The 15,213-nt window shown below is 46.4% G+C and overlaps 1 protein-coding gene across 1 annotated transcript in view; it reads left to right on the top strand.

Annotated features, from left to right (window-relative positions):
• Positions 1–15,213, top strand: part of KIAA1549 (KIAA1549 ortholog) — a gene marked incomplete at its 5' end in the record, with an annotated part of 119,197 nt that overhangs the window by 33,956 nt on the left and 70,028 nt on the right.

Raw genomic sequence — 15,213 nt, 5'->3', positions numbered from 1 at the left:
GCAGTTTTTTTCCCCCCTGAAGTTAGCCATTAGTTCTCTTCGTGTTTCAGTGAAGTCACTAATTGTCATCCTTGTCCCCATCTCTAGCCAAGCAAAGGGAAGGTGTGACGAATTGTTAGGGATTTCTCCTGGGGAACTGAGCGAGTCTGAGATAGAACAGGACCTAGTTCTGTTCTCTGTGGAATGTTCTGGAGCTTTTGGCCCTGTTGCTGAAGATTTGTGTGCATTTTTGTAGCTAAAACGGAAGCCCTCCACTACTGATGTAGTGGCTGTTTGTCATTTGGGGGATCACCCTTCCCCTTTCTGGGGAAGCCTTCCTCATGGGAGGGCCAGTGGGCCGCAGGGTTGACCGGGCAATGTGGCATGTGATCTAGGTATGACCTAGGTGTGACACTCCCAGCTGGACTCTGAATTTTGAGGGTGTGTGCCACCATGAAGCAGGGACATTGGAGCTCCGCCAGTGGCAGTCCCAGCCGGGTGTCATCGGCGGACAGTCCCCACCGTGAGACCCCAGAGGGCTTCTCCGTTGCCTTGGTTCTTGATGGTGCTCTGACCCGGAGCTGCCTTGTCTATTCTATGGACCCTCTGGGGCCCTTCCACTGAATCCATCTTCTGCTTCTGCAGCCAGGTTGTTCCTGTTGCAAACAACGGGGCACCCTGACGGAGAAAACCCTATGGCACTAGCATAGGGTCATAGTTCATACCTGTACTTAGAAAGTCAACACTCCAACACCCATTCTTCTGGGGGTAGTTCTCAGGGACCCTCCATCTTATTAGCAGAAGAGGGAACTGAGACCCGGGAGTGTGATGTGTATTACACAGGGTTACACAGCCTGGGGTGGACCCGGCGAGGCCCGAGGCCCACAGGTCTGGTTTGGGAAAATCTCTGCTCCTCACTGCCTCTTCTCGGCGTCGGGAAAGACAGATGCTGTCTCTGTCCCCAGGGCCGCCCTGACACAGTGCCACCGATGGTGCAGCTTCGGCACCTGGGATCTGTTTTCTCACAGGTCTGGAGGCTGGAAGTGCAAGATCAAGGCGCCAGCAGGGCTGGTATCTGATGAGGCCGCTCTCTGCTTCTTGACGGTGTCTTCTTGCCGCGTCCTCCTGTCACAGAGACAGAGGCCTTGTCTCCGTGAGAGTGGCCGAGGGAGGCTGCTCTGCTGTCTGTCTGTCTGCTTACGAGCGTGCCACTTCATGGGAGTCCAGGCCCACCCCCTGGGCCTCATTTACCATTAACTACCTCTGTAAAGACCCCGTCCCCAAATACAGCCCTGTCGGAGGGTGGATTGGCAGTGGGGGCAGGGGGGTGGGGAAGGATGCTGTTCAGTCCCTACCAGGAGGGAAATACAGGAGTCCAGACATTTTAATATGGTCTGCGACTTAATAAAAGTCAAGAAACAGGATGTGAAAGGAAGAGTTCTACAAGAACTTTTTATGTGGAGTTGAGATCTTAAGATATTGGGGGCTGGCAGCCATTAAGTGGCATTCACCCTGAGGCTGGTGCTGCTCTGTGCATAGAGTTCATTGGTGGCCGGTCTTCGGGTGAGTCCCCAGAGCCAGCGGTAGCCTGAGAAGCCAATTTCGGTCCCGCATGGGACCTGCTTTCTGGTCTCAGACTCAGGCTCCCGAGGCAGAGCCCGCAGGCAGTCTCTTCGCCCTGTTCTCGTGGGCGTGGCACACACCCTCCACAGTCGTGGCGCGCTCTTTCCCACGCCCCCTTCTCTGACCAGAATCCCCTTTTCACCAGCAGATCTGTGCAGCTGACTGGTTTCTGGTTTCTTTATAATTTTTAAATTTCTTTTTATCCTCACCCGAGGACTGTTTTTTTTTTTTTTTCTTTAACATTGCTTTTGAAAGAGGAATGGAGAGAAAAACATCGATGTGAGAGAGAAGCATTGACTGATTGTCTCCCATATGTGCGCGGCCTGGGGACTGGGGATCGAGTATCAAACCCAAAACCTAGGTATATGCCTTCACCAGGAGTCAAACCTGCAACCTTTCAGCCACGGGATGATGCTCCGACCAACTGAGCTATGCTTGCTAGGGCTAAATTGTTTTTTTATTGATTTGAGAGAGAGAGAGAGAGGTGTAGGGAGAGAAACATCTAATTGTTGTTTCACTTATTTATGCATTCATTGGTTGATTCTTGTATGTGCCCTGACTGGGGATTGAACCCACAACCTTGGCATGTCGGGACGATGCTCTAACCAACTGAGTCACCCAGCCAGAGCCCTGACCAGTTTCTGCTCTCACCCTCTCAGTGTCTCCTTCAGTGGAGGATCAAAGGCCAGTTCCCCTCTGGATCCATGCCCTTCTTCCTTCTCAGCCCCCGGGCTCCTCACTTCTCCTCTGCATCTTCTCTTCCATCAGCATTGCTCTCGTCCAGGACTTCTCAGAGAAGGCCCCTGTAGCAAACAAGAACCGCAGACATGGAAACGAAGAACAAACTGACAGTAACTAGAGGAGAGTGGGGGGATGATAGGGGAAAGGAGGGGGAGGGTCACCAAGGAACATGTATAAAGGACCCACGGACAAAGCCAAAGGGGCAGGGAGGATTGACTGTGGGAGGTGGGGGTGGGTGGAGTGGGGGAGAGTAATGCGGGGAAAATGGGGACAACTGTAATTGAACAATAAAAAAGAGAAAGGTCCCTGTACTTGCATTGGCATTATCACTGGCATTGGTTCAAAGCGTGGATGCCAAGACAACAAGATCAGCAGCAAACACCACCACACTCACCGGCTCCTGAGCCCCAGGCCCAGCCAGCTGGATGAGAACCTGTTCTCAGCTTTTATTTTGAAAGAGTTTTAGACATACAGCAAAGTCGTGAAGTTAACACAGATTTCCTGTAGACCGTTTGCTCAGCTTTCCCTGCTGTTAATTATATAATCATAGTCGAGCCACCAAACTCCAAAGCTAACATTGGTCCACTTCTGTTAACTAGACTGCAGACTTTACAGGATTCCCCCCGTTTTCCCACATTTCCTCTCTGTTCTGGAGTCCAGTCCAGCTTCCCACACCCTTTGGTGGTCACATCCCCTTAGTCTTCCTCGTCTGGGACGGTCCCTCAGCCTTTCCTTGTCTTTTATGACCTTGAGATCTCTGAAGAGTCAGGACTTGAAGAGGCCGTCTTGGGGTTTGTGTGATGTTTTCCCTTGATGAGAGTGATGTTTTGCATTTTTGGAAGCCTGCATCTTTAATGAGCTCCTTGGAGATTTTTATCTATTGTCTGAGGACCAGACCATCTGACCTGGACCCTTTCAGTTGCCATCTTCTCCTTCCCTGCCCTGCACAGCTAAACCTCTAGAAAAAGTTGTCTGTACGTAGTTCCGTCTGCACCATCTGTCATTCACTCTTCAACCCCTGGCAACCTGGCTCCTGCCCCCACAAGACCAAAGAAACCATCTAGGAGATGCCTCTTGGTCTTCCCTTTCCTGACCTCCCGGGGTCACGCCACACAGGCGAGCCCTGCCGAGTCCTAAACACCTTTGCTGATTTCTTGTCATCTCACATTCTTGGTTTTCCCCTGCTTCTCCGACCTCCCCCTCTTTTGCAGGTTGACTTATCCCCAGGCTCAGATTTCTGCTTGCAAACTTGATATCTCCATGCAAAAAGAAAATCTCAGGCGAGTGCTTCTCAAACAGTAACAGGCACACGAGTCTCCTGGAGATCTCAATGGAAGAAGCAGTTGCTGACGCAGCCAGGCCTCCATGGCCCTAAGAGGCTGTGTTTCTGAAAAGCTCCCGGGCGACATGGATGCTCTGCAGGCCACGCTCTGAGTAACAAAGTTCTAAAAATCCCACTCTAATCTACGCCACCGTCATCTCAGGCCTCAACTACTGTGACCACATAACTGATCTCTCCACGTTGCCTCTTGCCCCCTGTTAACCTGTTCTTCACACTGCAGCTGGGGGCACTTCCAGAGCCATTATTCTGATCACGCCGTGCTCCCGCTGCTACATGCACTTATGGTCTCATTCATTGTCCTCAGCACCGTGGCTTCCAGGCCTTGCCTGCTCTCATCCCCTCCCTCCCTTTAGCCCCATCTGGGAGCTCTTTATCTTCCTTTCCCTCCCTCCCCAGCCGCGCTGGTCCTGTGTTTTCCAGTGGGCTGTGCTTCCAGGACTGCCTCCCTCCCCGCACTGGGGCCTCGCACACGTCCCACCTCCTCCGCCCAGACAGGGCCACCGAGTGCGCTGCAGATGGTTTCCTGCCCCAGACGAGGTCAGGCGCGGAGACCTGAGCGTGATTCGAGCTCTCGTGGAGCCCCTGCCTGGTTCAGCTGACATATGTATTTTTATAGCACCGCCTACTCTCTGCAGGTGCAGTGCATTGAGTTACATGCTGGCTGGAGCACCTCGTCTCACTGCAGAGTAATGACCAAAAGATGACCCTGCTTTGAGTGGCATTGGTCTAGGACACTCTTGTTTGTGGCCACCTCTCATGGCTGTATGCATGTGCACGCGCACACACACTCTCTTGCACATGCACACACATGCACTCTTGCACATGTACACACACCGTATTCCTCCAGGCACACTTGACTTTACAGGAGAAAGGCAAAACCTTAGCACTTTTAGAAGACAATAGAGAAGAACATGATTACGCTTCTTAGTGTTGGGAGGAAGTTCTTAAACCATGCATCTTAAGACGTACACACATATACGAATCTCAGTGACAGAAAAGCTTCATAAATTTGACCATATTAAAACCAAGAACTTCTGGTTTTAAAAGAAGTCAAAAGACCACATACAGAGAACCACACGAGAAGCCACAAACTGAGACATTATAACTGACATAGGATTAGTGCCCAAAATTTATTGAGAATGTCTGTCAGAAAGAAAGAGGTGGGCGATCCAATAGCAACATGGGTGGGGGGACCGAGGAAACAGCACAAGAGACAGCATGAGTGGCCAGCAGGGAGCAAAAGGCGCTCAGTCTGTTACAATCAGAGAAATGAGAATTACAATCGTAGGTTTTATATGGGGCTGGTTAAGGTAGATTGGAAAGTTTTTGGAGTATTAAGTATTGGTGAGGCCCTGGCCAACGTGGCTCAGTTGGTTGGGTGTTGTTCCGCAAAGCAAAAGGTTGCCGGTTTGATTCCCAGTCAGGGCACATGCCCAGGTTGTGGGTTTGGTCCTCGGTTGGGGTGCGTGAGAGAGGTAACTGATTGATGGTTAGCCCTCACGTCGATGTTTCTCTCCTTCTCTTTCTCCCTCTGCTCTCTCTCTAAAAATAAATAAAATCTTAAAAAAAAAAAAGCATTGGTGAGGATTTGCAGCAATCAAGCGTGGGAGTTTAAATTGATTCAGCTACGTTGAAAGAATACTTGGTATTATTTAGTAAATAAAGTTGCAGGTGAACATATCCTCTGACCTGGCAGTTCTGTTCCCATGCGTTTGTGAATGTGGACATACCTGCTTCACATGCTACTACACACCCTTCACCCCATGCACACCAGACATATGTGCCAACAAATACACAAACACAAACACATACTTATAACACACATGTGTACCAAGACATGGGTGAGAAGGTTCATGTCAGAAATGTTTGTAATAACAAACATTTACCATGTACCATGTACCAAGACATGGGTGAGAAGGATCATGTTAGAAATGTTTGTAATAACAAAAATTGGCAATAGTCCAACGGTCCATCAACAGTAGCTAGATATGCACATTTTGGTGTATTCATACAGTGGCATTCATATCGCGGTGAAAATAATTGCATTTATATGCAAAACACGGATGAACCTGAAAAAATAACGAGTGAAAAATTAAGTTGCGGTCGAATGCATGTGGTATAATTCCATTTTGATAAAGTTTGAGAATATGCAAAATTGAATAGTCTACTCATTCGGGATGCATACGTGGGTAAGATTATGAAGAAGCGCGAGGATATGAGGAACACATAGCACCACATCGTGGTTCCCTTGGTGGGAAGGGAAGGTGACAGGGGAGGGGGGTCCGTGGGGGCTGTAGAGGGGATGCCAGAGGTAAGGGTCACATTCTTTTTTCTTAAACTGGGAGATGGGAACTCCGGTACCCTTTATATTATTACCTATATACCTGGTGAATACAGTTTTCTTTTTTTATCCCCCTATACCCTCTTCCACCATCTGCGCCCCCCTTCTAATTACCATGCTGTGGTCTGTGTCTGTGAGGTCTGTTTTCTGCTTGGTCTCCTCATCTTTTTTTACCCAGCCCTGTACCCCGCCCCCCGACACATGTCAATGTGTTCTCTATAATTTTATAGTTCTTATCTATTTGCTATTTGATAATAAAGCCTGTACTGTGTGGAAGGAGGAGCTACCTGGTAGAAGGTATTAGTCAGTCTATGGTTGGGGTGGGAGAAAGAGAAAAAAGGCACCATTTTCTAGACCAGGCAGAAAAGTGAAGATCAGGGGAGGGTGGTTTTAATAGCGGCACTGAAACCCTCTCTTAGGACAACCCGAGAACTAGAAGAAGAAGAAACGTTGCTAAAGATTTGCCGAAATGGGTCATGGTTTAGGTAGGTTGGGCTTTTACAGTCATAGGAATTCTAAGGGCTCTGGTTTATAGTCGGCTCACTGTCCATGGACAGTGGAGACGGGCGAGTCATCATGTTTTGGAAACTCCATGATTTCGCAAAGAAGCAAAAATAATGGTTCTACGTGAATGAGAGCTCTAGAGTTTTTTGCTGCTGCTGTCCCCCCTGGGTCACATGGGCCAGCCCTGGGGGGGGGGGTGGTGTTTTGTTTCCCTTGTGCCCGTGACTGCAGCTGTGAGCCATCCCCAGGTGGACGGTGGGGCCTCCCGGCTGCAAATGCAGGCTCTTCCCCAGGTTTCAGGAACAGAAGTGAGCAGGCGCTCTCAGCTACGTGGTAATAACATAGCACGGTTCCCAGTGTGCATTCTTCACGCGCAGTGTGAGTGAAGGGACTAATCTGACTGCACGTGGTGTGGCGTGCAGAGTGCTCAGCCCCTGAGAACCTACGAACCCGCCTTTCTGGCCTGGCTCTGCCCTCCCTGCTATTTTCAGCCAGTCGGCTTAAACTCTCTGAGCCTCATCTGCAGGGTGAGGGGATTGGCCACGGGCTTAGAGGGTTCGTCCAGCTTTAGAAGTCCGTGATTCCGTGATTGACTATTATATTTAGGGAAGATTTTCCAATGGAAAAACACCAAATTCTCTTGCATGTGTAAGACCAACAAATTCCTAGAGATAGTTAGGCATCCTTATCTTTTTAAAAAGCTTTATATATTATAAAAAAGCTTTCTAATGCATATTATATATATTTATATAATATGTAGCTTATATATAAAACTTTATAACATAATATGTATAAATATGTGTAATATATATTACATATTTTTATATTGTAAAGCTTATATATAATAAAGCATTTAAAAATGCTTGAAAAAGACAGCGGTGCTATTATAAAGCTTTAAAAAATGCTTTATAAAGCCCTGACTGGTGTAGCTCAGTGGATTTAGCATGGGCTGTGAATCAAAGGGTCACCAGTTCCATTCCTGGTCAGGGCACATGCTTGGGTTACAGGCCAGGTCCCCAGTGAGGGCCACATGAGAGGCAAGCACACATTGATGTTTTCCTCCCTCTCTTTCTCCCTCCCTTCCTCTCTCTCTAAAAGTAAATGAATTAATTAAAAAATGCTTTATATATACTTTAAGTTAAATTTATTTTTTATTACAGCTGCCATTCAATATTACATATATTTAAAATATTAAAAAATATATTTTATTGATTATGCTGTTGTCCAATTCCCCCCCCTTTATTCCTCTCTACACTGCACACCCCTTCCTCTAGTTCATGTCCATGGGTCACACATGTAAGTTCTTTAGCTTCTACATTTCCTATACTATTCTTACCCTCCCCCTGTCTATTTTCTGCCTACCATTTATGCTACTTATTCTCTGTGCCTTTTCCTCCTCTCTTCCTGCCCCGTTCCCCTGCTGATAACCCTCCATGTGATCTCCATTTCTGTGGTTCTGTTCCTGTTCTAGTTATTTGTTTAGTTTTTTTTTTTTTTTTTTTTTAGGTTTGGTTGTTAATAGCTGTGAGTTTGTTGTCATTTTACTGCTCATATTTTTATCTTCTTTTTCTTAGATAAGTCCCTTTAACATTTCATATGATAAGGGCTTGGTGATGATGAACTCCTTTAACTTGACCTTATCTGAGAAGCACTTTATCTGCCCTTCCATTCTAAATGATAGCTTTGCTGGATAGAACAATCTTGGATGTAGGTCCTTGCCTTTCATGACTTGGAATACTTCTTTCCAGCCCCTCCTTGCCTCCAAGGTCTCTTCTGAGGAATCAGCTGTGACAGTCTTATGGAAACTTCTTTGTAGGTAACTGTCTCCTTTTCTCATGCTGTTTTTAAGATTCTCTCCTTCTCTTTAATCTTGGCTAATGCAATTATGATGTGTCTTGGTGTGTGCTTCTTTGGGTCCAACTTCTTTTGGGATTCTCTGAGCTTCCTAGTCTTCCTGGAAGTCCATTTTCTTTGCCAGATTGGGGAAGTTCTCCTTCATTACTTGTTCAAATAAGTTTCCAATGTCTTGTTCTTCCTCTTCTCCTGGCACACCTATGATTCAGATGTTGGAACATTTAAAGTTGTCCCAGAGGTTCCTAAGCCTCTCTTCGTTTTTTCAAATTCTTGTTTCTTCATTCTGTTCTGGTTGAATGTTTCTTTCTTCTTTCTGGTCCACACTGCTGATTTGAGTTTCAGTTTTTTCCTGTCACTGCTAGTTCCCTGTACATTTTCCTTTATTTCAGTTTTCATAGCCTTCATTTTTTCCATCTAATTTGTGACCAAATTCAACCAATTCTGTGAGCATCCTGATCACCAGTGCTTTGAACTGTGCATCTGATAGGTTAGCTATCTCTTCATCGCTTAGTTGTATTTTTTCTGGAGCTTTGATTTGTTTTTCATTTGGGCCATTTTTTTTTGTCTTGACACACCAGTTACATAGTAAGGGGTGGGGCCTTAGGTGTTCACCGGGGCGGGGTAACCCATGTTGCTATGTTGTGACATTGTATGTGGGGGAGGGGTTTGAGAGGGAACAATGGCACTTGCTGTGCTCTCTGTCGGATTTCGGTCACTTCCCCCTCTTCCCCCAAGCAAACCAGGCCCTTCTGGTGCTGATTCCTGGTGGGTGGGCTTGAGTACATTCTAGGACCCTGTGGGTCTCTCCAATGAACTCTCCTGTGAGGCTGGGAGTCTCACCTGCCACCTCAACCTTCACAGATGTTTTCAGTCGGTGGCTTGAGGCTTTATTTCCCCATGTTGGGACTCAGGGTTGCGAGGTCTGTCAGGATTTCCAGTTGTTCCTACTGGTTTATCTGTGCGTGAATGTGGGACCACCCAGTCCTCCAGCCACTGCCTTGCCGGCCAGCTGCAGCCTTGCGCACCCTGCTCCACAGTCCGCTACCTCGCTGGGTCCTTCAGCTGCTGCTTTTCCTTGAGTCCTCTCCGCCCAGCTGCCCAACTCCACCCCTCCTACTGGTCTGGATAAATGTGTCGTCTTTAACTTCTTGGTTGTCAGACTTCCGTACAGTTCAGTTTTCTGTCAGTTCTGCTTGTTTTTTGTTTTTAAATTGTTGTCCGTCTTTTGGTTGTGTGAGGAGGCACAGTGTGTCTACCTACGCCTCCATCTGGGCCGGAAGTCATATTTAAAATACTTTTGAAGAGCAGCTTTAGGTTCACAGCAACATTGAGGGACAGGTGCAGAGACCACCTCCCAGGGACCCCGTGACCCCCCACCTGATCAGCCCCTCTGTTACCAACACCCCCCATCTGAGTGGTGTGTGTGTCGCAAACCGTGAGCCTGCATTGGTACAGCATCGTCATCCACGGTCTGCAGTGTACCTGAGGGTCACTCTTGGTGTCGTGCATCTGTGGGTTTGCCTTGTGGATTTTCAATTCCCATTACTCAGCATGGTGGGAGGGCGCTCTCTGCCCTGTCCCTTCCTGTGTTACAGCGTGGCAGGAACCTAGCCCAGGCCGAGGGGTAAGGTGGGCACCCAGTAAGCATGTGCCGTGTGGTCTGCGCAGGAGCATCGCTTGTTGTTCAGAGCGTGGTTGCAGACCTGGCCCCCCGGGAGGGGCACAGAAGCTCAGCACCCACCCCAGCCCTGCTGGGCGGCACCTGCATTTCCACGAGGTTCCCCACGTGACCTGTGTGCAGGCAAAAGTCCGAGAGCGCTGGTGTCCCCAGCACTGTTCCTTTCTCGCTGTCATCACCGAGAGAACCTTATGTGAGCAAACGCTTTCAGCTTGAAAATTGATCTCCAGGGCTTGAAATTAGAGTCCCCGAAGCGTTTTCCGCCAGGAGAGAGACTCACCTGGGCTTTCTAACCTCTTCCTGAATTAATTCCAGAAGTGATTCCCCGTGGCATTTCAGCTGCTGTCTCTTGCGCGCTGGTGTCTCTCTCCTGGGGCTTGGCCAAAATTAAAAAAAAAAAAAAGTGTCACTGCTTGGCACACCTCACATTTCTTAATTGGAAGTTTCGGAATTTTTCATCCTTTTGACCACTTTGTTTTTCCTGTTCCCTGTCCTTTGAAGACAGAGTGTATTGCATTCTAATTTACATCAGTTACCTGGGCTCATAAATTAGTGACTAAATGGTGCTTTTCTTTGTTATTTTATCTTTTGCAGTCTCCCGGTGCACTTATAAAGATGTTTCTGATTCATGTAAAAAGAAATCACACTCTGTGTTCAGATCTTATATATCAAAATAAATGATATCATAGCAATGTTAATTTTTTTCCTTCTTTATTGATTCTTTTGAAGAGAGAGAAAGAGAAACATCAATTTGTTGTTCCACTTATTCATGCAGTCATTGGTTGATTCCCGTATGTGCCTTGATCAGGGGTTGAACCCACAACCTTGATGTATCAGGACAATGCTCTAACCAATTGAGCTACCCAGACAGGGCTACCATAGCAGTTTTAAAACAGACACATAAATGGTTTATCCTTAGGAAAACGTTCAAGTTTACCTGCTACATGGTTGGACAGAATGTTAATTTCATGTCTCTTTAAATGTGTGATGTTTAACTTTTCCTATAGAAAAGCTGTTACTTTACCCTGTGTAGTAAGTATTGTGTCTGCTTTTATGTGTGCTTGGAATGTGACAGGTAAATGGTAAAAGCACATAGACAGGAAATCTTAGAGCCAGGTTGTCTGGAAGACAAGAGGTGTTGAATAATATTGCCATGAAGCAACTTAAAGTATCTTTTTTTTTTTAAAGATTTTATTTATTTTTTTAGAGAGGGAAGGGAAGGAGATAGAGAAACATCAATGTGCAGTTGCTGGGGGCCGTGGCCTGCAACCCAGGCATGTACCCTGACTGGGGATCAAACCTGCGACACTTTGGTTCGCAGCCCGTGCTCAATCCACGGAGCTGTGCTAGCCAGGGCAACTTAAAATATCTTAAGAAATGGTTTTCTTCTTTTGCTGTTCATTTTTTTTAGAGCTATTATGTCGAAAGGAATATGACCCTTTAAAGTAAGCAGCTTTTATCTACTGTGTGTGATTTTCAGATGCTGATGGAACCAGCTAGAAATATTGTGTGTATATAAATATGGGACTAAATGTTATTTACACATTTTAATACAGGTATCAATACACAAAATCTGTTCACAATTTTGTCTTCACTCTTGATTTGCATCTCTGCTGGAGAGTCATGCATACCTCTGAAGCTTTCCTTTCAGCTTCTGTGTGATTGGAATAAACTGTTTTAATTCTATATTATGTTTTGTGTAACCTCACAAATTACGTAGCATTATTGTTCACTTATACCATCAGAATTTGTTTAGATTTAACCATACTGCCTTTATCATTTATTTATTCTCTATTCTCAGATTTTCCTTCTGGGGTAACTACCTTTCCTCTTGAATTATAGCAGGTCCTCCATTATCATTGTTTTGTTCAATGCCACTTTGTTACAATGTTGGTGAGATGCTGTGGGAACTTAACTCTTCTTTATATCAATCAGCCTGTAGTAAAATTGGTTCATTGTCTTGCCTAAAGCCACAGAACCTGTCAACGAATTTAGGGGCTACCCTTGTTTAGGGAGGCTTCTCTGCTGAGGTCTTCTGTTGGTGCAACAACTTTTTCTTATCTGAAAATGTCCTTCTTTTAGCCCTGGCTGGCATAGCTCAGTGGATTGAGCTCGGGCTGCGAACCAAAGCATTGTAGGTTTGATTCCCAGTCAGGGCATGTGCCTGGGTTGCAGGCCACAGCCCCCAGCAACTGCACATTGATGTTTCTCTCTCTCTCTCTCTCTTCTCCCTCCCTCCCTCTCTAAAAATAAAATAAAAATAAAATCTTTAAAAAAACTATTGTAAAAAAATGTCCTTCTTTTGAGAAGAGAGAGTATTGCTGGTTCTTTAAATCTAAGATGTCAGGGTATTTTTTTCGTAGCACTTTGGAGATTTTATTTCACTGTCACTTGGCTCCCAGTTCTGTGAAGTAGGTATCTGATGGTGTGACTGCCATTCCCATTCTCGGACTGCCTTTCCAGTGTCTCTTTGTTTTTGGTGCTCTGTTGTGTCATCCTCTGTGCGGGCAAGGGGTGTTAAAACATTCACTTTGCTTGGGATTTCATGGTCTTCCTGCATTGAAGGATTCATGTCTCTTACTGATTTTGGACAATTTTTAGAGCTCTCTCTTTGAATATTGTCTCTCCCCAGTTCCCTTTATCCCTTCTTTTTAAAACTTTGACCAGCCCTGGCTGGTGTGACTCAGTGGATTGAGTGCCAGCATGTGAACCGAAAGGTAGCTAGTTCCATTCTGCCTGGGTTGCGGGCCAGGTCCCCAGTAGGGGGCGTGTGAGAGGCAACCAATTAATGTACCTCTCACACATCGATGTCTCTCTCTCTCTCTCTCTAAAAATAAATAAGTAAAAATCTTTAAAAAACAAACCAAAAAACTTTGATCAAATGTATGTTGGGCCATCTCATCTATCTTCCATGCATCTTAGTGCGTCTTTTTTATATTTCTTACCCTTTTGTTTTCTCTGTGCTCCACTCTTAGATATATCCTCCAGTTCATGAAATCTCTGTTCAGCTAGGTCTAAATTGATGTTTATTGTTTATTATATATTATATATTGAGTTTTAAAATGTAAATTTTTTTTTAAATTTCTAAATGTTTTTTTTTTCAAGTCTTTTTAGCCACTTAGGTAGCCTCTTGCTCCTTACTCATGTTTTCTGTCCCTTCTTTTTTTAAATCAATTAACACACTTTAAAAATATATTCCATAATTCCAGTATCTGAAGTGTTTACAGATTTGATACTGTTTGTGTGTTTTTTTTCTCTTTTGGTTAGTTTCTCAGCTTTTTTTTTTTCATAGTACCTTATATCCTTATGTGCTTTGTAATTTTAAATTTTGCAATCATTTGTTGGAATTCTAGGTACAGAATACCTGCTGGACTGGTTTGAGAGTGAGTTTTTCTGGAGATGATTTATGTTAGCTTCTGGTAGGCATTGGAGACCTGGTCCACTTTAAATTGTGGTTCTCAGCATGTATGTTTTCAGACCATACAAACAGTGTAAGTTCCAAACTTGGGGAGACTTTTTGCGAAATAGTGGCATAAAGTCCGACTTGCAACACATACTTATTCTTGCTGTCCTCCGAGGGGTGGCTCTGTTTCTTGCTTATTCATGCATACCCCGAGACTGGCACTTCTGGGGTCTCCGCTGGGAGATGGTTTTCTTTTTAAAGATTTTATTTATTTATTTTTAGAGAGGGGAGGGAGATAGTGAAACATCAGTGTGCGGTTGCTGGGGGTCATGGCCTGCAACCCAGGCATGTGCCCTGACTGGGAATCAAACCTGCGACACTTTGGTTCTCAGCCCGCGCTCAGTCCACTGAGCTACGCCAGCCAGGGCTTGGGAGATGGTTTTTAATTGGGTTCTTTCCTTGTCCCGACCCAGCACTTGTCCCTTGTGCCCCCATGTCCTAGCACTGGGCTGCCTGGTCTTGTGTCCCTCTTGGCTCTCTGGGGACTTCGGTGTTCAGTGACCCCCCCCCCCCCCCCGCCCATAGTCAACCCCTGCTTTGCTGCTATACTCAGTCCATGCCCCCTCTTGTCTGGGAGGTTCATTCAGTCATACAGGAGGATGTTTTTGGAGATTTATTGAGCATGATTAAGCATTATGAAGTGGGCAGGCTTTGAGGTCTCTAGTCTGCCATGTTGCCAGAAATAAAATAGAAATAATTTACTTCTGAAGAATAAATGGAGTGCATTCAGGATTATCCCTGTGCTAACCCACACTTGTGTTCGGAAAGATTGTCTGGATAAGTGGGAGGAGGATGTTGTTATGAGTCATGGTAGCGACTCAGTCCCCAGCCTGGGTCGCACCCTGGACAGCACCCAATGACCTGGCCTTCACTGGGGGCCATGGCCACCACCTGTCTTGTTTCTCTCTGCAATAGTATATCTGAATCAGAGGTGGGGACACCTGAACCACTCAAATGATAGTGGCAGCTGCCACGAGGAGAGGGAATGCACGAGTCTGAGAAGACGATAGGATGCTTTTGGCATGTAGCGGAACTTGGTCCTCAGACGCCACTCACTCGCTCATTCAACAGACGCTCATCGCGCTCTTACTTTATGTAAGGGATGCAGATCGACCGTCCTGGTCCTCACGAAGCTCACAGTTGGTCTCAGGCAGGTGGGATGAAGGGTGCCAGCCCGACTTGAGGAGGGAGGGGGCGTCTCTGCTGCGTCTGCAGCACTAGTAAGCATCGTCCTGGGGTAGAGCCGGAGAAGGGCATTCCAGGCAGAGGGATAAGAGTGTGCAAAGTACTGAGCCAGAGAGAACTTGGGTGCAGGGAACTGCTCGTTTGGGCAGAGCACAGTCGGGAAGGCATGAGGCTGGAGCAGGGGTGATGACAGGTGAGCCTGCAGGCAGCCCGGGGCCCAGGCTCCAGGCTGTGGAAGGCTGTCAGACCAGGAGGCGTGGGATCCTCTCACCTGGGGAGTGAGTGATGCTATCAGAGTTGCCATGTTCATTTCTCTCGGGAGCCAACTCTTATGGAAGAGAAAGAACATGGGTTTGGGAGGTAAGGCAGGCCTGCATTCAGTTTCCAGCTCCACTTCTGCCTGAGTGATCACGTAATTGGTTTCCTTACCTTCTGTGAGCATCTCTGTCGCGTGTGATACATACTCGAGAGAGAACTGACTAGACAACTCCCCAGGGCCTCCC

This window comes from Phyllostomus discolor, chromosome 10 (genome assembly GCF_004126475.2).
Source record: "Phyllostomus discolor isolate MPI-MPIP mPhyDis1 chromosome 10, mPhyDis1.pri.v3, whole genome shotgun sequence".
Taxonomy (NCBI): Eukaryota; Metazoa; Chordata; class Mammalia; order Chiroptera; family Phyllostomidae; genus Phyllostomus; species Phyllostomus discolor.
This window is presented reverse-complemented; position numbering and strand designations above follow the sequence as displayed.